The sequence below is a fragment of the Macaca nemestrina genome, chromosome X (assembly GCF_043159975.1).
Source record: "Macaca nemestrina isolate mMacNem1 chromosome X, mMacNem.hap1, whole genome shotgun sequence".
Taxonomy (NCBI): Eukaryota; Metazoa; Chordata; class Mammalia; order Primates; family Cercopithecidae; genus Macaca; species Macaca nemestrina.
This window is the reverse complement of record NC_092145.1, coordinates 80,563,760-80,588,824: the sequence shown is the minus strand read 5'-3', so window position 1 is coordinate 80,588,824 and position 25,065 is coordinate 80,563,760. Positions and strand designations below refer to the sequence as shown.

The window sequence follows — 25,065 nt, the reverse complement described above, 5'->3', positions numbered from 1 at the left end:
ACATACAGATTCTGTGTAATCAGTATTTCAATGTCTCTTTTTATTTTTTTACAGAAGTACTAAAAAATTCTAAAACTTATATGGAACTACAAAAGACATTAAATAATCAAAGTAATCTTGAGCAACAAGGACACAGCTGGAGGCATCACTCTACCTGATTTTGTAATCCATTATCATCAAAAAAACTATGGTACCAGCATATAAAAACAGATTCACTGACTAGTGGAACAGCATAGCCCAGACATAACTCATGCATTTTCATACCATTGATTTTTGACAAAAGTGGCACAAAGAATGGGGAGAGGATAGATAGATAGATAGATAGATAGATAGATAGATAGATAGATAGATAATTGTTTTGAGATATCTGTATATATGTTTGAAATTGGACCCTTTTCTCATAGCATATGGAAAAATCAAAATGGATTAAAGCCTGAAATGTTGCCTTTGAAACTGTAAAACTACTAGTAGAAAATATAGGGGAAAAGCTCTGTGATGATGTTCTGGGCAATGATTTCTTGGATACATCCTTAAAAGCATGGGTAGCAAAAACAGCCAGACAACTTGAGTTGCATCAAACTAAAAAGCATCTGCACTGCAAAGGGTACAGTTAACAGAGTGAAGACACGGGTTTTGAGAAACCATTTTCAAATCATATGTCTGATAAGGGGCTAATATCCAATATATGTAAGAAACCCAAGCTCAATAGCAAGAAACCAACTATCTTTAGAAAAGGACCTCAACTTGTATTTTTCAGAGGAAGACATGAGTGGCCGATTGATACGTGAAAAAAATGCTCAACATCTCTAATCATTAGTGAGTTGCAAATCAAAACTGCAAGATATTACCTTACACCTTTTAGAATGGCTACAGTTTAATGAAATTAGAAATAACACAGAGATAGGAACTGTACATACTTGTGCAAATTTAAAAAGTGTTATGCTGAGTGTGGTGGCTCACACCTGTAATCCCAGCACTTTGGGAGGCCAAGGAGGGTGGATCACTTGAAGTTAGGAGTTTAAGACCAGCCTGGCCAACATGGTGAAACCCTGTCTCTAATAAAAATACAGAAAATTAGCAAGGCATGGTGGTGTGTGCATGTAGTCCCAGCTACTCCGGTGGCTGAGGCATGAGAATCACTTGAGCATAGGAGGCGAGTGGCAGTGAGGTGAGATCGCACCACTGCACTCCAGCCTGGGTGACAGGAAGACTCTGTCCCCCCCCCAAAAAAAAAAAAAAAGTGATATAACCAGCAAGTCACAGGAGAATTTATAAGGAAATCAGAAAATGCTTTGAGGTGAATGAAAACAGAAACAACATATCAAATTCTGTGAGATGTGTAAAGCAGTGCTTACAGTGAAATTAATAGCTATGAACATTGTAATGAGAAGTACTTCAAATTCTAACCTAACTTTCCAACTTTAGAAAATAGAGTAAAAAAAGAGCAAATTAAAGCAGAAAGGTAATAAAGTTTAGTGTGTCAATAGAGAATTAAAAATAATTGAGAAACACAGCTAACATTTGATTATTTGGGAAGGTGAAAATATTAGGAAAAGTACATTGCGTTGACTTATTTATAAAATAAAGTCTTACAAAAATGAGAAATGTAAAATGTGATGTTCCTAATGACCTTAATCCATACAAGGGATTAATATTTTAACAAGTATCTTTCTGGAAATAGACAAATTCCTAGAAAGACACTGACTACCACAACTCGTTCAAGAACAAAGTGAAGACAATAAATTGGTAATTTAAAAGTTCTCACCCCTGCTCCGACACACACGTAAATTCCCCAGTTCAGATGAATTCTTTTGTATATTTTACCAAACACATGAAAATTACCAATTCGATAAAAACGTTTTAAAAACTTGGAAGAGCATGTAATATTTTTTACTGGTTCAATGAGGGTATTGTTATCTAGATACCAAAGTGAAACATATCATATGCAGGGAAAACTGTGATAATATCGCTTATGAGTGGATCTGCAAAATTTTCTAGTAAATTTTGGCAAACCAAATACAGTAACATATAAATAGGAATGTACACCAGTACCCAGTACAATGTATCCCTGGAATGCAACATTATTTCATCAGCTGGAAATGATTAGTGCAACAGACTGAAGGAAGAAAACAACGTGGTCATCTCAATAGATTGTGGATGGCTGGGAGTAGAAGCTCACGCTGTAATCCTAACACTCCCACCAACAGTGTGTAAGTGTTCCTTTTTCTCTGTAACCTCACCAGAATCTGTTTTTTTTGTTTGTTTGTTTTTGACTTTATAATAATAGCCATGGGCTGGGCACAGTGACTCACGCCTGTAATCCTAGCACTTTGGGAGGCTGAGGTGGGCAGATCACTTGAGGTCAGGAGTTCGAGACCAGCCTGACCAACGTGGTGAAACCCCATCTCTACTAAAAATACAAAAATTACGTGGGCATGGTGGCAGGCGCCTGTAATTCCAGCTACTCGGGAGGCTGAGGCAGTAGAATCACTTGAACCCAGGAGGTGGAGGTTGCAGTGAGCAGAGATTGTGCCACTGCACTACAGCCTGGCTGACACAGCAAGACTATGTTAAAAAAAAAAAAAAAAAGCGAAAGAAAAAAAAAATAGATTGTGGAAAAGTATTTGGTAAACTAAGAAATAAACCACAACCTAGTAAAGGGCATATTTTAAGAACTGACACCTAGAACTTGGTGCCATGGCTTTAATCCCAGCACTTGGGGAAGCCAAAGCAGGAGGATTACTTGAGGCCAGAAGTCTGAGATCAGCCTAGGCAATGTAAGGATACTCTGTATCTTAAAAAATAAAAATAAAAAAATCCAGATGTGGTGACACATGCCTGTAGGCCTAGCTACTTGGGACGCTGAGGTTCGTGGTTACAATGAGCTATGATCATGCCACTTTACTCCTGACTGAGCAACAGAGTGAGACCCTGTTGTCTCTAAAAAGAAAAGAAAAGAAAAAAAAACCCCTCAAAACTAATGTTACACTTAATATTTAAAGAATGCTTTCTCTGTAAGATGAGGAGCAAGGACAGGATAAAACAGTCTTGCCAGTTCTGTTCTACAGTGTACTGGAGGTTCTGTGACATTAATTGCATTGCATATGGAAAGAAGGAAAAATTTTTAAATAGGAAGCAGCAAAACCTTTTGCAGATGACATGATTTTGTACATACACAACCCCAGTGGATCCAATAAATTTGGATTCCAATAACATGATCACCTCAGCAAGTTTTTGTGATTTAAGATTACAATCCAAAAATTAGTTGTATTTCTATAATTATTAAAGAAGTCAAAAGTGAAATCATTGAAACATTTTTATTTACAATATTATTAAGGCAGAATAGTCTGGGATAAAGTGAAATCCAGCATGAACTGTGAATACCACAAAATAGTTGTCAGAGGAATTGAGGAATATCTAAGTATGTGGAAAGACATCTCATATTTGTGGATTAGAAGACTTAAGCATCGCTAGGTGCGGTGGCTCACGCCTGTAATCCCAGTACTTTGGGAGGCCGAGGCAGGCGGAACATAAGGTCGGGAGTTCGATACCAGCCTGGCCAATATGGCGAAACCCCGTCTCTACTAAAAATACAAAAAAATTAGCTGGACGTGGTGGTGCATGCCTGTAATCCCAATCCCTGTAGGCTGAGGCAGGAGAATTGCTTGAACCCGGGAGGCGGAGGTTGCAGTGAGTGAAGATTGCACCACTGCACTCCAGCTTGGGCAACAGAACTGGGCTCCATCTCAAAAAAAAAAAAAAAAAAAAAGATTTCAGCATCAGAAGGATAGTTCATTAATGGAAATAAATTGAAAAAGGGAAGGACATCAAAGTTTAATGCTTTTAGTTTGCGTAATACCCATAAATAGTATGAAAATACTATATTCATGGAAGATGTTTTATTTTTATTTTTTTTGATACAGTTTCGCTCTTGTTTCCCAGGCTGGAGTACAATGGCGCAATCTTGGTTCACCACGATCTTGGTTCACCGCAACATCTGCCTCCCTTGTTTAAGTGATTCTCCTGCCTCAGCCTCCCCAGTAGATGGGATTACAGGCACGTGCCACCACGACTCGCCTAATTTTTTTGTTATTTTTAGTAGAGACGGGGTTTCTGCAAGTGGGTCAGGCTGGTCTCGAACTTCCGACCTCAGGTGATCCACTCGCCTCGGCCTCCCAAAGTACTGGGATTATAGGTGTGAGCCACTGTGCCTGGCCCTTTGTTTTCAAATCTCATATCCAACTTTGGACTTATGGCTAGAATATTTACATAATTCTCAAATGACAATATTAAAAATCCAAAGCTTTAAATTAGAAAATGAGCAAAAGTCATGAAAGAACTTTATCCTGAAGATATGGAAATGTCAATAAGGACATGATGGAAATTAATACTATGATGAGACATTAAGGAAGTTTTTTTTTTTTTTTTTTTTTTTTTTGAGGCGCAGTCTGCCTCTGTCACACAGGCTGGAGTGCAGTGGTGCGATCTCGGCTCACTGCAACCTCCACCTCCCAGGTTCCAGTGATTTTCCTGCCTCAGCCTCCCTAGTAGCTGGGATTACAGGCACCCGCCACCACACCCAGCTAATTTTTTTTTGTATTTTTATAGAGAGGGGTTTCTCCATGTTGGCTAAACTGGTCTCGAGCTCCTGACCTCGGGTGATCCACCTTCTTCAGCCTCCCAAAGTGCTGGAATTACTTGTGTGAGCCACCACACCTGGCTTACAGCAGATTTATTTCAGTAGCTGAAATAGTTAAAACATCATGATTCCAAAGGCTGAGAAGCATGCAGAAAAAATTGAATCTTTATTCCTGATGGGAATATAAAACTGTATACCACACCACACTGGAAAATAATTTGGCAATTTCTTTTAAAACTAAACACACACATACAGTTAGGCTTAGCAATTACTCTCATGGGCTATTTCATAGAACTGAAAATTTATGTGTAGACCAAACCTGCACTTGACTGTTCACAGAAATTTTATTTGTAATAGAACCTGGAAACAACTCACATGTTATTCACCAGGTAAACAGTTAAAGAAGTCTGTTACTTCCATATTGTGTGATACAATTCAAAAATTAAAAGGAATAAACTATTACTATACAAATAATTCTTAGATGATTCTCAATTCTGAAGGAAAAACCCATTTCATGTTGTAATATAATGCTTATTTTTATGTATCTTAATGTGATGAAATTAAATAGTTTAGAGAACACTGTTCATAGTCATCTGTTAGGGATGGTGGAAGTTAGGGTCGTATGTGATTATAAGACTAGTGGAAGGGGTACGTTTTTAATGATGGATTAATTCTGCATTCTGATTCATGCAGTGGTTACAACAATGTATACATGTGATAAAATGTCATGTAAACATGCACATTTCACCAGTGTCAGTGTGCTGGTTGTGATATTGTACAATGTTAATGGAAAATATCACCATTGGGGAGAATTGGGTGAGTGGTATGTGTAAACTGTATTGTATTTGCAGCATTTTGTGAATTTTTATTTTAACATAATATGGAAATATGTAAAGCACCTAGAAAAATGGTTTTAATGTAATACAGGAGGGTAACAACTTATAAGCAAGAGATAGAAAAATGATAATGTGAACACTTAGCAAAGGAAGGGTGGAACAGAGAAATAAAGGACAGGGAAAATTATCTGGAATGATTCCTAAATTCCAATATTTGGATGAAACTATACAGAATTTTAATATATCTGGAAAATAAACTGAAAATATTAACGGATCCAGAAATATTGAAGACTTCACCTTTTTTCTCTCATTATTCATTAAAACGAGTGAAATGTTATAGGGAATTCTTCAAATTGAAAGAAGCAGCTCATGCATAACACAAAAACATGAATGTATAAAACTCGCTGGTAAAAGGTAAGTAAAAACTCAAATTCACAGTACTGACATACTGTAATGGTGGTGTACAAATAACGTGTATCTTTATTGTTAACGTTAATACAAAACTTTTTTAATGAGATGGCTGTTGCTATGTTGCTCAGACTGGTCTGAAACTTCTGGGCTTAAGCAGTTTTCCTTCCTCAGCCTTCTGATTCGATGGTATTATGGGCACCTGCCATGATGTCCATCTACAGAACTATTAATAATTACAACAATTCGTTTAGCCATATGTGATATAAATATATATAAGGTGTGACATCAAGAACATAATGGGTCACCAAAATCTCAGAGTAAAAACACTCTGGTTTTACTCACCCCCGTAGAACTTCAGTAATATATCCAGCACCAATATTATCACAAGTTATATCCCAGAACTGAAATCTGAGGCTGAGACATTTCCTTAGACTACAGAGAAGTGAAAAACTTGGAGCAGATGATAAAAGGCTTCTTCTGTATTTATGAGACTCCTATGTATCTGCCATAATGTGCAGAAAATTTTATCGACATTCACCAGTTCAACATGGGATAAATGTGAGATTTTGGCACACAGACAGCTTCTTCACCATCTTGATTTCTTTTGTTGAAAAGCTATTTGTAGCTTAACACATGGGAAGTATTGTGTGTGCCTGTAGAAAGAAAATCCCATGATGGCAGTGAAAGACAATTGGGCCAGTTGAGATTCACTACTCCAGCCTGAAAAATAATTATCTTTACGTCAAACAACGTAGTTGCCAAGTCAGAGTGGCTGTTCAGCAGCACTATAATGTATTAGGCAGAGTTCATAGTTCTTTGCACAAATGCCTATGCAACCTTCCTGCACGGCCAGAGGATTGACTTTGGGATCCCTATATGGGATGGGCAATGCTCCAAATGTTTGTGAGAACTGAGTCAAATCTAAAACAGGTAGCACTCACAGATTAAGTAGTCTTGACAGAGAACTACAAGTAATATCTAAGAAAACATACTCTAGGAAGACCAAAAGAAGCTAGAGAGCTGAGACTGCAATAAATATATAATTGTTCAATGTCAAACTATAGGCATACGTCTACAAGAAACAGCAGCAAGCCAATAACCATGACTACCCTGAACAGAGAAAGCATGGAGCCAGTTGCCAACCCTAATGAGATGGTAATGTTTGAACTCTCGAATCGAGAATTCATAAATGCAATTTTAAGGAAATGTAGCAAAACCCAAGATAATGCAGAAAAGAAATCCAAGAATTTATTAGAAACTTGATGAAGAGAGTGAAATAATAAAATATACCAAATATTGCAAGTGAGAAATAATTGTTTCAACTGAAATAATTATTAGAGGATGTCAATAGCAGAATGGATCAAGCATAAAAAAATAGTGATCTTAAAGATAGGGTATTGGAGAATCTGTAGAGATTAAAAAAATACAGCGAAAAGGTCTAGAGAATATCTACAGGATATAGAGAATAACGTCCAAGCAGCAAATTAAATAATCATTGTTGGTCAAGTGGTAGTTTTGGAATTTCCAGGACAGTAAAGCTTATTCAATGAAATAACAGAATACATTCCAAATGTAGAGGAAAGTACTACTATTCAGGTACAACAATGTTAAAGACCAAATAGATTGTTTAAATAAGAATACCCCAACGTATATATATAATCTCAAAAACATACTACAAAGAGAAGGGACACTGAAAACAGCAAGAGGAAAGCAAATAACATTATATACTTCCAATTGTTAACAGACCTCTGATCAGAAATTGTACATACCAGGAGGGAGTGAAGTGACATAAAATGCTAAAGGAAAAAACCAACAATACTATAACCACAGAAGATTTCTTTGAAAGACTGAGAGAACATCGTTTACAGAAAGAAAAGAGAACATGGTGAGAATTCATCACTAGACTGTCATTCAAGATATGCTAAGTTCTCTCCGGGCGCGGTGGCTCAAGCCTGTAATCCCAGCACTTTGGGAGGGTGAGACGTGTGGATCACGAGGTCAGGAGATCCAGACCATCTTGGCTAACACGGTGAAACCCCGTCTCTACTAAAAAATACAAAAAACTAGCCGGCCGAGGGGGCGGGCGCCTGTAGTCCCAGCTACTCGGGAGGCTGAGGCAGGAGAATGGCGTGAACCCGGGAGGCGGAGCTTGCAGTGAGCTGAGATCCGACCACTGCACTCCAGCCTGGGCAACAGAGCAAGACTCTGTCTCAAAAAAAAAAAATCTAACTTCTTTATCCTGAAGAAAAATGTGCTAATGTCCAAAGAGAAAGTTTGACATTACAGACCTCAGTGGCCAATGCAAAAAGATAGGCAAATTCAGAATAAATTAATACTCTTTTACTTAAGCCTCATATCCATAATACAAGGAGTAAGATGCAAGTCTATGAAAAGTAAGTACAGCAGCATCATAAAATATAGCCAATATAAAAATAGACATGAGAAAGTCAAAATGTGGGGGAATTGAAGTATAAAATTGATTGGCTGTTTATATTCCTTATGATGAAAATTATTATCTGTTTAAATATACTTTTATCTATGAGATACTACCAAATAAAGTCACTTAACCACAATGGGAGAAGGAAGAAAAATAATTTGCAAAACGACAAAAAAGTACAAATCAAAATGTCAGTAGTGATTTCTTACCTATCAATAATAATATTGCTCTAGGATCCCCAAAAAAAGAAAAGAGAGTGACTCAGTGGATATTTTAAAAATCGGCTGGGCGCAATGGCTTACGCCTGTAATCCCAGCACTTTGGGAGGCCAAGGCAGGCGGATCACCTGAGGTCAGGAGTTAGAGACTAGCCTGAGCAATGTGATGAAACCGCCTCTCTAATAAAAATACAAAAAAATTAGTCGGACTTGGTGGCATGCACATGTAATCCCAGCTACTTGGGAGATTGAGACGGGAGAATCGCTTGAACCTGGGAGGTGGAGGTTGCAGTGAGCCGAGATCAGGCCACTGCACTTCAGCATGGGCAATGAGTGAAATTCTGTCTCAAAATAATAATAATGATAATTAGTCCCAATTATATGGTGTATGTAAAAAATTAATTTATATATACATTGACTAAAAGTGAAGGGATGCAAAAAGGTTTCAAATGGAAATCAATAAATAGCATCTGTATTTGTATCAGATAACAGAAAATTTTCACTTAATATGTATTAAGTGAAAAGGTGTGAATAGAGACAAAGTATTATGTAGTAAATACTTACGAAGGGTCAGTTCAGGAAGAGGGTATAAAAATCGTAAATATACATCCTGCAGCAGAACACCAAAATATATAAAGCAAAGTGTAAGCGACCTAAAGCGACAGAAACTGCAATACAGTAATAGTAGGGGACTTGAGTAACCCTTCCTCAACTCTTGTCAACTGAGTACACAGAGGCTTATTCCTGTTGGGGGAACGAAATAGTGAGATAATTTGCCTAGTAACCCAGGCAGTTCTACCCTTGTATTCCCCAGGTCCACCGAGGCTGTGTATGTGGGAGGCCTTAAGCCTGACTCTGTTCCTGGTCCTAGGGCGCCCTCTAGTGATGAAATGGTTGCAGTGACCACATTCTTAGATAAAACACCACAATCACATTTAATTTTGGGGACGCCCTGTGAAGAAGGGCAGCTACGAAGTAGCAGTCTGCAAAGATTGGAATAAATACCTCACTCTTAAATGCCTGGACACTGGAGAAATTCCACAAGCATAAGACCATCCAGGAGACGTGGCATCTCCAAAAGGACTATGGGATCTAGTTTTGGAGTGATGTAGTTATGTTGTCTCATACAGGAAACTCAAAATAGCTAAGAACTATGATCTCACATATACAACCGAAGTAGCCACTGACCGACCGTAATGAGATGCTGATGTGTGTGATGTCAGGGTAAGAATTCAGGAGAAACGTTTTGGGAAAATAGCAAACACCATGATAATGCAGAAAAGCAATTCAGGAATTTGAAATGTAATGAATACTGAAACAATAGGTAACCAAACTGAAATACTGGAACTGAGAAATAATGATTGACTGGACAAATGCACCAGAAGGTCTCAACAGCAAAACTGATACAGCAGAACAAGAATCAATATTATTAAAGACAGGCTATATGAAAATGCACAGTGAGTGCAGAAAGAAGCAAAAAGAACAAAAAAGTATGAAGCATGCCTACAAGGTGAAGAAAATAATCTTGAAAGCACAAATCTCAGAGTTATCATTGTTTAAGAGGGAGAGTTTGGAGTTGAAAGTTTAGAGAAATAGGCCGGGCATGGTGGCTCACGCCTATAATCCCAGCACTTTGGGAGGCCGAGGTGGGTGGATCACCTGAGGTCGGGAGTTCGAGATGAGCCTGCCCAACATGGTGAAACCCCATCTCTACTAAAAATACAAAAGTTAGCTGGGTGTGGTGGCTCATGCCTGTAGTCCCAGCTACTTGGGAGGCTGAGGCACGAGAATTTCTTGAACCCGGGAGGCAGAGGTTGCAGTGAGCTATGTATGTGTATATCTAGATGTTATTACCCAGGTAGAAGACAGTAAAAAACAAAAGCAGATTCAACCAAAATAAGGCTATGTCAAGGAATGTAACAATCAAATGTTCAGAGGTAGAGAAAAATTTAAATGGTCCTAAAAGCTGCAAGAAAACAGAAGCAAATAATGTATAAAGGAGCTCTGATACATCCGATAGTGAAGAGTTTACAGGCTAGGAGGGAGTATGATGACATATTTAGTGCTGAAGGAAATAACCTGCCAAATCAGGATATGAAATCCAGCAAAATATTCTTCAAACTTGAAAAATAAACACCAGACACACAACAGCTGAGGAATTTTTGTCAACATCAGGCCTGTCTTACATGAAATGCTAAAAAGAGTAATTCATTCTGAATAAAGACATTAATCAGCAAAAAGAAAACATCTGAATGTTTACAACTCATAGAAAGAGGAGGTACACAAATATAGAATAATACTGTGATTGTGGTATGTAAACTCATTTTTAGTAGGAAGACTAAAAGGTAATTCTATTAAAATTATAACTACAAAAATATTAGAGATAGATAAACATAACAAGATAAGATCATAGCATGTAGGGTGGAGATAAAGTGTGGAGTTCTTTGGTTTTCTCTTAGTCATTCCTTGTGATTACAGATACCTTGTCATTAATTTAAAATTATTGGTTATATGATGTTTTTTGCAAGCCTCCTGACAACAACCATGCAAAAACTCTGGAAAATAAAAGCAAGGAATTAAAATATACTATCAGAAAAACATTACTTAATGGAATACAGGAAGGAAAGAAGAATGGAAGAGAGGACCAACTAAGCAAAATTTCAAAGAATGGAAAAGGAGCAAATACTTTGAGTTTCATTCTACAAGGCCAGTGTTTCCCTGATAACTAAAGGAAAAGGTCCAAAAACCCCCAAACAACAATAAACCCCAGAAGGCAAATATGTCTGATTCACACAGATGGAAAAATCCAGAAGATGCTAGTAAACTGTATTCAACACACTAAAAATATAATTCATACTTATCAAGGTGGATTAATGTTAGGAATGCATGGATTGTTCAAGCTGTGCAAATCAGTTAGTTTTATGTCATATAACAAAGTCAGTAACTATAATGTAATAGATGTCCAAAAAGTATTTTATAAATTTAATATTTTATTAAAAATTATCACAAAATTGGATATGGACTATAAGATATCTCAATAGACTGGCAGTTGAACTTACACTGTCCTTTTGAGCAAGGAAAACTGACAAGCATACTGCTAGATTTGGAAGAAGTTAAAAATGCCCATGTTCAGCACTTCAGTTCACCACATTACTGGGAGTTCTAGTTAGACCAAGTATAAAAGAGAAACAAATAAGGACATTCATATTAGAAAGAATTATAAATATCCCAATAGATACAAATAAAATACATAGGAAGAAACTTAACCAATCAAGTAAAATGTATCTACAGTGAAAACTATGAGTCATTGATAGAAATTGAATAGGACACTAATAAATGAAAAGATACTGCATGCTCATTTAGTGGGAGAAGTTATATTGTTAAAAACCCATACTACATATAGCAATCTATAGTTTCAAAATGCCAGTGTTAGTTTTTCACAGAAACAGGAACAAGACAAAGAATAGACAGTAATCCTGAGCCAAAAGAACAAAGCTGGAGTAATCACATTACCTGACTTAAAATTATATGACAATGTAACACTAACCAAAACCGAATGTGAACACCAATGCATGTATTGAAACTAAACTTGGCCTATCAGAGAGCTCCAGCAGACCAGACTCCACAGGTTGAGTGCTGCCAGCATAAATGTGTTTATAGGTGTTTGTAATCCCGCTCCTGCTCTGCCATCACCTGTGCAATTGTGTGCATGAACAACGGTAACCTCACCCCTTCTTGTTACTGGTGTGAATGGGCACCAGCAACTCCACACCTGCCATTCTGCCCCAAGTGCAAATGTGCACATGGGTGGCAACAACTAGCCTCCTCCAGGGCCTTATATCTTGCAGCCAGTGGCATGAGTTCTAGTATGGGCGATGTTAAAACCTCCTCTTCCAGTGCGCCTCCCCATCTGACACATGTACACACTTCCATGCTGTTGAGGCTGTTGGCATGAACAAGTGAGCCTGGATCCCACTGCCAACCCAGTGAAATACTATGGATGCCACCCCCTATTTGAATACTGTGAACAGTGTAACAGGAACACATCAGCCTCTCCAGTTCACCTTGTTTCTAACCTTGAGGGACCACAGAACACAGCCTCCTTTCTTGACCCTGTTTCCCCAGAGTTAGAGCATGCAGCCCAGGAATCCGGAGGTGAGCCTTGGTCCCCTAAAACCTTCCAGAAATGAAGCCAGTCAACTGAACCCACTTTACACCTCAATCAATCCCCAAGGGCATTGAAGAAGATAAAAGAAAAACATCATACAAGGCACAGCATCTTCAAAGATTGAAAGAATATTAGTCCACATACATGAGAAAGAAGTACTGCAAGAACTCTGGCAGTTTGAAAAGCCATAATGTCTTCTAACTTCCAAAGGGCCACAATAGCTCTCTGGGAGAGGTTCTTAACCAGGCTGAGATGGGTTAAATGACATAGGGTAAAGAATATGGGTATGAATGAAGATCATTGAGGTTCAGGAGAAAGTTGAAACCTAAGGAATTTAAGGAACACAATAAAACAATACAGATGTTGAAAACTGAAATGTTCATTTTAAAATCTGGTAGAGCTGAAAAGCACACTACATAATTACAAATGTAATTGGGAGTATTAACAGAGTAGATGAAGCTAAGGAGAATCTCAGAGCTCTAAGATTAGTTGAATTTGCTGTCAGACAAATACTTTTAAAAATTTAAAAACTGAACAAAATCTCTATGAAATATGGCATTCAAACCTATGAGTCACTGACATTCCTGAAAGAGGCAGAGAAAGCAAGCAACTTTCTAGTTTATTGCCCATGAATTTTTTCCACAGCCTTTCTAGAGAGACCAAAATTCTAATTCAGGAAATTCTGAGAACACTGCAAAATACCGTCCCCCAGACAGTTATCAGATTGAAATGAATGAAAATGTCCAAAACAACTATAGAGAAGGCCTGGGTAAACTACAAATGGAAGCCCGTGAGGCTAACAGCATACCTTTCAGCAGAATCCCTACAAGCCAGAAGATATGCATATCTATATTCAGCATTTTTAATACAAAGTAATTCCAACCAATAATTTCATATTCAGCCAAATTAAGCTTTATAGATGGAGAAATAAGATGCTTTACAAGCAAGGAAGTGCCAAGGCATTTCATTGCCACCAGACCTGCCTTACCAGAGATCCTTAACTGAGTTCTCAATATGGAAAGGAATGACCATTATTGGCCACCAAAAGAGCACATTTAGGTACACAGACCACTGACACTATAAACCAAATGCACAATTAACTCTGCAGAATAACGAGCAACCAACTAATAGTAATACAGAATCAAATATCCACATATCAGTGTTAAGTTTGAAATTAAATAGGCTACTGTCCTAATAGACGATAGAGGCAAGTTGGATAAAAAAGACCCAACTGTATGCTGTCTTCCTAAAACCCATTTCAGAAGTAATGGCACCCATTGACTCAAGGTAAAAGGATGGAGAAAAGTCTACCAAGCAAACAGGAAAAAGGAGGAGGGACAGATTGCTATCCTAATTTCATAGAAAATAGACTAAAACAGCAATTATCAATAAGGGCAGAGAAAGATATTTTATAATGGTAAAGGGTTCACCTCAACAAGAAGAGTTAACTATATATGCACTGAACACAGAATCATGTGTGTTCATAAAAGAAGTTCCTACAGACCTATGAAGAGACTTAGATAAGCAGACAGTAAGAGTGGGAAACTTCGCCATCCCATTGACACTATGAGATCACTGAGGCTGAAATCTAACAGATATTTTAGTCCTGTATTTGACACTTGACCAAATGGACCTATCAGACATCCATATTAATCTCCACCCGAAAACCACTGAGTACACATTCTTCTCATCTGCACACAGCACATACTCTATAGTCGACTACACAGTGGGTCATAAAACAATCCACCAAATTCAAATAACAGTAAAATCATACTAAACATATTTGGACCAGAACACAATAAAAATAGAAATCAACACAAGGAAAATTACTTAACACTATACAATTACATGGAAATTAAACAACTTGATACTTAATTATGTTGGTATAAATAATGAAGTTAAAGCAGAAATTAACAAGTTCCGTATCTCAATATAACAAGCTTATATCACAAACAGAGGAATCAGAAAACGGGTAAAGTAATTCAAAAGCTAGCAGCAGACAAGAAGTAACTAGCCAGTTTTGAAATTGAATCAGTAATAACCCTACCAACCCCACCTGGACCTGATGGATTTATGGCTGAATACAACCAGATATGTAAAACAGAGCTGGTGAAATGCCTAGTGAAGCTATTCCAAAATATCAAAGAGGAAGAACTCCTCCTTTAATCATTTTGTGAAGCCAGCATGATCCTGATACCAAAACTTGGCAGAGACAACACAAACTTCAGACGAATATCCTTGATGAGCTTAAAAGGAAAAGTTCTCAAGAAAATACTAGCAAACCTAATCCAGTTGCATATTAGAAAGCAAATTCCCCATGATTAAGGAGGCTATATTTGTGTGATGCAAGGTTGGTTCAACATACAGAACTTAGGGAAAAAAATATGATTTATCACATAAGCAGAGTTGAAACCATGATCATTTCTATAGATGCAGAAACAATTTATTTAACATTACTTCATGTTACGAACCCTCAACAAATTAGGCATTGAAGAAACATATCTCAAAATAATGACCCATGTGTTACAAACTCACAGCCAACCTCATAATCAATTGGCAAAAGTTGGAAGCATTCCTTTTATGACCAGAGCAAGTCAAGGATGTTCACTGTCACCACACCTATTCAACATACTACTACTGGAAGTTCCACCTAGGGCAATCAGCTAATAGAAAGAAAAGGCATCCAAATAGGAAAAGAAGTAAAACTAACTCTGCAGACAACATGATTTTATACATAGAAAACCTCAAAGCCCCAAAGCTCCTAGATTAGATACAACACTTCAACAAATTTTCAGTATAAAAAGTCAGTCTGTAACTTAGCATTTCCATACAGCATCAACATCAGCTCAGAATTGAATAAAAAATGCAATATTTTGTCACCACCAGGCCTGCCCTACAAGAACTCCTGAAGGAAGCACTAAACATGGAAGGGAACAACTGGTACCAGCCACTGCAAAAACATGCCAAATTATAAAGACCATCGATGCTAGGAAGAAACTGCATCAACTAACAAGCAAAATAACCAGCTAACATCATAATGACAGGATCAAATTCACACATAACAATATTAACCTTAAATGTAAATGGGCTAAATGCTCCAATTAAAAGATACAGACTGGCAAATTGGATAGAGTCAAGACCCATCAGTGTGCTGTATTCAGGAGACCCATCTCACGTGCAGAGACACACATAGACTCAAAATAAAGGGATGTAGGAAGATCTACCAAGCAAATGGAAAACAAAAAAAGGCAGATGTTGCAATCCTAGTCTCTAATAAAACAGACTTTAAAGCAACAAAGATCAAAAGAGACAAGGCCATTACATAATGGTAAAGGAATCAGTTCAACAAGAAGAGCTAACTGTCCTAAATATATATGCACCCAATACAGGAGCACCCAGATTCATAAAGCAAGTCCTTAAGAGACCCACAAAGAGACTTAGACTCCCACACACTAATAATGGGAGACTTTTACACCCCACTGTCAACATTAGACCGATCAACGAGACAGAAAGTTAACAAGGATATCCAGGAATTGAACTCAGCTGTGCACCAAGTGGACCTAATAGACATCTACAGAATTCTCCACCCCAAATCAACAGAAAATACATTCTTCTCAGCACCACATGCACTTATTCCAAAATTGACCACATAGTTGGAAGTAAAGCACTCCTCAGAAAATGTAAAAGAATAGAAATTATAACAAACTGTCTCTCAGACCACAGTGCGATCAAACTAGAACCCAGGATTAAGAAACTCAATCAAAACCGCTCAACTACATGGAGACAGAACAACCTGTTCCTGAATGACTACTGGGTACATAACGAAATGAAGGCGGAAATAAAGATGTTCTTTGAAACCAATAAGAACAAAGACACAACGTACCTGAATCTCTGGAACACATTTAAAGCAGTGTATGGGGGAAATTTGTAGCACTAAATGCCCACAGGAGAAAGCAGGAAAGACCTAAAGTTGACACCCTAACATCATAATTAAAAGAACTAGAGAAGGAAGAGCAAACACATTCAAAAGGTGGCAGAAGGCAAGAAATAACTAAGATCAAAACAGAACTGAAGGAGATAGAGACACAAAAAACACTTCAAAAAAATCAATGAATCCAGGAGCTGATTTTTTGAAAAGATCAACAAAAGACCACTAGCAAGACTAATAAAGAAGAAAAGAGAGAAGAATCAAGTAGACACAATAAAAAATGATAAAAGAGATTTCACCACCAATCCCACAGAAATACAAACTACCATCAGAGAATACTACAAACACCTCTATGCAAGTAAACTAGAAAATCTAGAAGAAATGGATAAATTCCTGGACACACACACCCTCCCAAGACTAAACCAGGAAGAAGTTGAATCCCTGAATAGACCAATAACAGGCTCAGACATTGAGGCAATAATTAATAGCCTACCAACCAAAAACAGTCCAGGACCAGATGGATTCACAGCTAAATTCTACCAGAGGTACAAGAAGGAGCTGGTACCATTCCTTCTGCAACTATTCCAATCAATAGAAAAAGAGGGAATCCTCCCTGACTCATTTTGTGAGGCCAGCATCATCCTGATACCAAAGCCTGGCAGAGACACAACAAAAAATGAGAATTTTAGACCAATATTCCTGATGAACATTGATGCAAAAATCCTCAATAAAATACTGGCAAACCAAATCCAACAGCACATCAAAAAGCTTATCCACCATGATCAAGTGGGCTTCATCCCTGGGATGCAAGGCTAGTTCAACATACGCAAAGCAATAAATGTAATCCAGCATATAAACAGAACCAAAGACGAAAATCACATGATTATCTCAATAGATGCAGAAAAGGCCTTTGACAAAATTCAATTGCCCATCATGCTAAAAACTCTCAATAAATTAAGTATTGATGGGACGTATCTCAAAATAATAAGAGCTATTTATGACAAACCCACAGCCAACGTCATACTAAATGGGCGAAAACTGGAAGCATTCCCTTTGAAAACTGGCACAAGATAGGGATGCCCTCTCTCACCACTCCTATTCAACATAGTGTTGGAAGTTCTGGCCAGGGTAATCAGGCATGAGAAAGAAAGAAAGGGTATTCAATTAGGAAAAGAGGAAGTCAAATTGTCCCTGTTTGCAGATGATATGGTTGTATAGCTAGAAAACCACCATCTCAGCCCAAAATCTCCTTAAGCTGATAAGCAACTTCAGCAAAGTCTCAGGATACAAAATCAATGTGCAAAATTCACAAACATTCTTATACAGCAATAACAGAAAAACAGCAAGCCAAATCATGAGAGAACTCCCATTCACAATAGCTTCAAAGAGAATAAAATACCTAGGAATCCAACTTGCAAGGGATGTGAAGGACCTCTTCAAGGAGAACTACAAATCACTGCTCAACAAAATAAAAGAGGACACAAATGGAAGAACATTCCATGCTCATGGATAGGAAGAATCAATATCGTGAAAATGGCCATACTGCCCAAGGTAATTTATAGATTCAATGCCATCCCCATCAAGCTACCAACGACTTCCTTCACAGAACTGGAAAAAACTACTTTAAAGTTCATATAGGACCATAAAAAAGCCTGCATTACCAAGACAATCCTAAGTCAAAAGAACAAAGCTGGAGGCATCATGCTACCTGACTTCAAACTATACTACAAGGCTATGGTAACCAAAACAGCATGGTACTGGTACCAAAACAGATATAGACCAGTGGAACAGAACAGAGCCCTCAGAAATAATACCACACATCTACCACCATCTGATCTTTGACAAACCTGACAAAAACAAGAAATGGGGAAAAGACTCCTTATGGTGCTGGGAAAACTGGCTGGCCATATGTAGAAAGCTGAAACTGGATCCCTTCCTTATACCATATACAAAAATTAATTAGAGATGGATTAGAGGCTTAAATGTTAGACCTAAAACCATAAAAACCCTAGAAGAAAACCTAGGCAACACCATTCAGGACATAAGCATGGGCAAGGACTTCATGTCTAACACTCCAAAAGCAATGGCAACAAAAGCCAGAATTGACGAATGGGATCTAATTAAATGAAAGAACTTCTGCACAGCAAAAGAAACTACCATCAGAGTGAACAGGCAACCTACAGAATGGGAGAAAATTTTTGCAATCTACTCATCTGACAAAGGGCTAATATCCAGAATCTACAAAGAACCCAAACAAATTTACAAGAAAAAAAAACCATCAAAAAGTGGGCAAAGGATATGAACAGAGACTTCTCAAAAGAAGACATTTATGTAGCCAACAGACACATGAAAAAATGCTCATCATTACTGGGCATCAGAGAAATGCAAATCAAAACCACAATGAGATACCATCTCACACCAGTTGGAATGGCAATCATTAAAAGGTCAGGAAACAACAGGTGCTGGAGAGGATGTGGAGAAATAGAAACAGTTTTACACTGTTGGTGTGACTGTAATCTAGTTTAACCATTGTGAAAGACAGTGTGGGGATTCCTCATGGATCTAGAACTAGAAATACCATGTAACCCAGCCATCCCATTACTGGGTATATACCCGAAGGATTATAAATCCTGCTGCTATAAAGACACATGCACACATGCTATAAAGACACGTTGTGGCACTATTCACAATAGCAAATACTTGAAACTAACCCAAATGTCCATCAGTGACAGACTGGCACATATACACCATGGAATACTATGCAGCCATAAAAAAGGATGCATGTCCTTTGTAGGGACATGGATGAAGCTGGAAACCATCATTCTCAGCAAGCTGTCACAAGGATGAAAAACCAAACACTGCATGTTCTTACTCATAGGTGGGAATTGAACAATGAGAATACTCGGACACAGGGTGGAGAACATCACACACCAGGGCCTGTCGTGGGGTGTGGAGAGGGAGAGGGATAGCATTGGGAGATATACCTAATGTAAACGACGAGTTAATGGGTACAGCACACCAACATGGCACATGTATACATATGTAACAAACCTGCACGTTGTACACATGTACCCTAGAACTTAAAGTATAATAAAACAAAACAAATTGTATAATTAAATATATATTATAAATGCATGTATTTTTAATGACTTTAAAACAATTTTATAAACCAGTATGTATATAATTGCATTCAGGTGACTATAAGATATAGAAATATGGGTCGGGCACGGTGGCTCATGCCTGTAATCCCAGCACTTTGGGAGGCCCAGGCGGGCAGATCACCTGAGGCCAGGAGTTCTAGACCAGCCTGACCAACATGGAAAAACCCCATCTCTACTAAACACAAAATTAACCAGGTGTGATGGCGCATGTCTGTAATCCCAGCTACTTAAGAGGCTGAGGTGGGAGAATCACTTGAACCCGGGAGGCAGAGGTTGCAGTGAGCTGAGATCATACCATTGCACTCCAGCCTGGGCACCAAGAGCAAAACTCGGTCTCAAAAAAAAAAAAAAAAAGGGAAATATGTCCAATTCCTAAAAATAGTAAACAACAGACCTGTTAGAGTTCTTTTTCTATGTAAATCAACCACTATAAAGCCCGTACCCCTCAACCATCTCTTTTATTGGTCTTTTACACTCTGGACAACTATCTAACCATCCTGATCAACCCACGACCAGGTATTAGAAAACTAGGGACAACCCTTATGCTCTAGTACCTGCTAAAACTAGCCAATCATAAGCCTGCTTACTCTTCCACACCTGTTCTTTCCCTGGGAAACCACAATAAAGGCTTTTGTTCACATTTCCCCTCCCTCTCTCTGCCTCGTGACTGGCCTCACTCCTTCCTCATATGGCCCCCCATGTTGTGGTATGCCCTTTCTTCTTAGGATCTGTATCACAAACTATCTTTTCAATGGTAATCCTCATCTGATCTGTTGGACTCACCATACCTGAATAGTGATAAAACTATATTGTAAAACATTTCATGCAGCAAGCAGGGTGGTTTGGCCTCACACTGGGATAATATGCCACTAGACTTCTCTTGGCTTACTAGTTGGTTTCACCAGATGGCATCAGAAGCCTGAAAACATACTACTACCTTCTGGCATACACTTGCACTGTGGCTGAAATTGCTATTTGTTGTATTTGCTGGGTGTTGCCATGGATTCCAGCCCTAAATTTAGAACTTGAAAGTTGAGTTCTCCCCAAGTTCTGGTCTGAGTTGAGTTACTTGCCTAGATCCCAGGAAGATGCTCCTGGGGCACCTATTTTTACATTGACTAGCTTTAATATATTAAAGGTTCTTGTGAACAGAGTAAGGTGTGACTTCCCTCCAAGGGTCATTGGACAAGCCTGATGAGTAAGGATGATCAGTTGACAGTGCAGAACTGATTGGTGGGACAAACTAAGCTACTATTTTACCATACATTTTAGCCTGCCCTGTTGAGTAGGAAGAGTGCCCTTTGGAGACCCTCGTGTTGCAAACCACACACAGTAAGTGTGAGGAGTTCCACCTCAGGGTCATGGCATGGCACCCAGCAAAAGGTGTTCTTGTGTTGTTGCTTGCCTTGCTACTGTTGCAGTTTATCTCCTGACCCAGGGGTGTGCAAGAGATCCCACCCTTGGAAACCAGAGGCATAATGCTCAATGAAAAAGGAAAGAGGGAGAGAGCACTTTATCCTTGATCTCTTTAAGACCCCTGAGAAGGTCATGCAATTGATTGAGGAATATAAAATACCTCAATAATATGCATGGACCTTCTTTGCCAGGGCTGTCTCACAGACCCTGGCCGACCAACAGATGAAATGAGTACTCAGACACAGGTATGCAGTGTAAGAGCAGTTAGGGAACTGCCTGGCTCTAGTGGCAAAAGTGCAGCAGCCCTCAGAAGCTGGAGCTGCTTGATTTTATTCAGTGCAGGCACAATACCAAAAACCTGGAGCCCACACAACCTGTAGGTAATTAACATTTATTATTCCCCTTTCATGGAACGTCATACACGTGGATGATCAAAGGTCAGCTCCTGGTCAACATAAGTAAACAAGCCTGTTTAAGATAAAGTCCCCTACACTCCCTTGTACCTACTCCTCGACCTCTGCCTCAGGGTTAGAAAACAGCTGCCTTCAGCTATTCTCCCCCAAAGCTATGCAAAGCCTTCCAACCTTTCAGAAGACCTGCTCCGTTCCCTAGTTTCTCCCACCACTCTGATCTCCTGCACTTCTTGAATGCTGTTGTATGCCAGGAGCCTTATGCTCACAAATCTGGAACCTCAAAAATACCGATAAGGCCACTGTCACTCTCCTGGACATGGACCCAGATCTCTCAGAGGTCAGTGTGGACCCTCTAAAGAGGGTGGCTGCCACTCTGTACAGGCCTGCTCAGGACCCCTAGGACTTCATTTGGTAGATGCTTAAAGGAAAAAATAAAGGCAGATGAGACCAAAGCAAAAGAAAGAGAAGGGAGGAAGGGAGGTAGGGAGGAAGGGAAATGAAAAAGAATTGACACTTCAGACAAGGAGGATAACTGTCCCAAGGAGAGACTGCTATAGCTCCATAGGTGCAAACCCCAATTCCTGGAAGGTGTATCGAAAAGCTTGGAAGTAAAGCTGCCTGAAAGTAGGCTACAGGTCCCCTTCCCTCTCTCTCTCTGTAAATACCTAAACCACACAGAGTTTTCAACAAGAGACAAAAACTAAAAATGGTGGCTTTAGGCATCTAGAAGCTCCACCTCACACACAAAAAAGTAGAGAAAGAAAAAAAAAAGCTAAAGCTAAAACTCCTAAATACAGAGGGAGAAAATAAAAGGTAATAGAAATTACATGTATAAATATGTAATACTTTGTATATTTTAATATACTTTGTATTTTTATAGTAATATGTGTGTATACATATTACTATAAAAATACAAAGTATATTAAAATATATAAAAAATTTGGATTTCATATATATATATATACACACACACATCCAGAATTTGACCCAATTAGAAATCCAAAATTTAGGTACTAAAATTTACTAAAAATTTATATAACAAATTGTATATAATAATCATGTAAACCTAAATAATAAACACTTGCTAAAATGCACCAATGAACAAAGCTCCATAGGCTTAATCAATTCCTAGGGCTCAGATTATAGTTATACCTGGAGCTCTTTATCTTCAGTCAATTGCATGACCTCGTCAGGGGTCTTAAGCAGAGCAGGGATAAAGTGCTCTCTCCCCCTTTTTTTTTCCATAAAGCATTGCACCTCTGGTTTCCAAGGTTGTGATCTCTTACACCCACTGGGTCTGGAGATGAATCGCAACAGCAGCAAGGAAACAATAAACATTATATCCTTTATAATCTTAGAAAAGTAACCAAACATAAAATAGAGGAAAAACACATATGTTTCACTTTTACTGTAGACTTGCCTACATTTTCCATGGTTATAGTACCCACTGATCTAAAATATTCAATATTGAGCATAGATGCTACAGCATAATCAATTAAAAATTAGAATTAAATTAAGTCTTTGGCACTTACACATTGACTTGATAAAATGGGACCCAACAAACCTCCAGTTAAAATAGTTAATATGTCCCTATGTAAGTTAAAACAGGACTTTCAAAGATTACAACTTATGTAAAAATTAAGCATAAAGACACACATATAGACCAATGTAATAGAGAGCTCAGAAACAAATCCTTGCATATATGGTCAAAGGATTTTTTTTCATTTTTAAATGTTTTGGGCACATAGTAGGTGTATATAAGGTACATGAGATGTTTCCATATAGACGTGCAATGTGAAATAAGCACGTCATGAATAATGGGGTATCCATCCCCTCAGGCATTTATCCTTTGGGTTACAAACAATCCAATTACACTCTTTACATTATTTTAAAATGTACAATTAAGTTATTGAATATAGACACCCTGTTCTATTTGCAACAACATCAATGGAACTGGCCAGATGGTATTTGACAAGAGTTCCAAGTTTATTTAATGGGGAAGGGATGGTCTCCTTAACAAATGGTGTTGAGAAAACTAGAAATCCACATACAAAAGAATGTATACACCATATACAAAAATTAACTCAAAATGGATCAAAGACCTAAATGTAAGAGCTAAAACTATAAACTCTTAGAGGAAGATATTGAAGAAAAGCTTCATGACATTGGATTTGGCAGTGATTTCTTGGATATAAGTAATACCAAGACACAGTCAACAAAAGTAAATGTAGGTATAAATTGGACGGAATCAAAATAAAAAACTATCAAAGGACAGTCAACAAATTGAAAAGGCAACCTACAGAATAGGAGAAAATATTTGAAAATCATGTATCTGATAATCAGCTAATATCAAGAATATATAAAGAATTTCTACAAAACAACAAAAAAACCAACCTGATTGAAAAATGGGCAATGAATTTGAAAAGACATTTCTCTAAAGAGGATATATACATGTCCAACAAGCATATGAAAAGATGTTCAACATCAGTAATCATTAGAAAAATGCAAAACAAAACCACAGTGAGATGCCACCTCACACCCATTAGGATGTCTACTCTGAAAACAAAACAAACAGAACAGAAAATAACAAGCATTGGCAAGAATGTGAAGAAATTAGAACTCTTGTGCACTACTGGTAGGAAGAATGGTATGACTGCTATGGAAAACAGTTTAGTGAATATTTATAATTTTATGTTGCCTCAGTATCCTTTTTAAGCATAAATTGGACTTTCTTAGGCCAGAAGCAGGGCTTAGCCACCCTTAACAGTTTGCAGTTTTCTATCTCCTCTTAGTTCCTCAATTTGGTTGATCCAGATAACTGCCTTATGCAACCATCTCCTGGTGACCATCTTGCTCTGGAATAGCTCAATACAACCTACTTGACTCACCCACAGACCTCCACACTCTGTACTGACTATGCAGATGCACCACAGTGACCACCTCTCAGTTACAGCGTGCCTCCATGGAGCATGTGCCTGCTTGTTTTAAAGCCACAATTAGAACTCTCCTTAGGAAACCTGCTTGGGTAACATCCTGGACCTCAATAAAGGCTTTGGCCCTTAGGTTCCTCACTCCCTCTTTCTTGCTCTTCACCCACTGTTGGAGCATACATATCTTGAAAAACTCCCCATTTCCCAATTGCCCTGTGAGGCATGCTGCCCTCTTCTCTCAGAGATCTGTAAGTAATAAAACTGCTTGTTATTTCATATATCCTTTTTGTGTGTGTGTGCTGCCTCTTCTGTGTCTCACCTGACCATCACACCTGAATCTAACTCTCCTCCTGGTTAGAGCTTTCCTAGAGAGTGACTATCTTGATAGGAATAAACTGGACAGAGATCAGAGAAGAGCCACAAGGGAATCTTCCAGTATAAACATGTTTCTTATCAAAAGGACACCTGATCATGGTCAAGTGGGTTGGACTCTTAGGCATTAGGCTGTC

General features: G+C 38.3%; 1 long non-coding RNA gene across 1 annotated transcript in view; it reads left to right on the top strand.

Annotated features, from left to right (window-relative positions):
• LOC139355367 (uncharacterized) overlaps window positions 1-24,836 on the top strand; it is a 92,877-nt gene extending 68,041 nt beyond the window's left edge. The window contains exon 3 of the long non-coding RNA XR_011618259.1: window positions 55-24,836. This is a non-coding gene — a long non-coding RNA (uncharacterized lncRNA). The remainder of the gene's footprint in view (window positions 1-54) is intronic.
• Window positions 24,837-25,065: the final 229 nt, after the last annotated feature.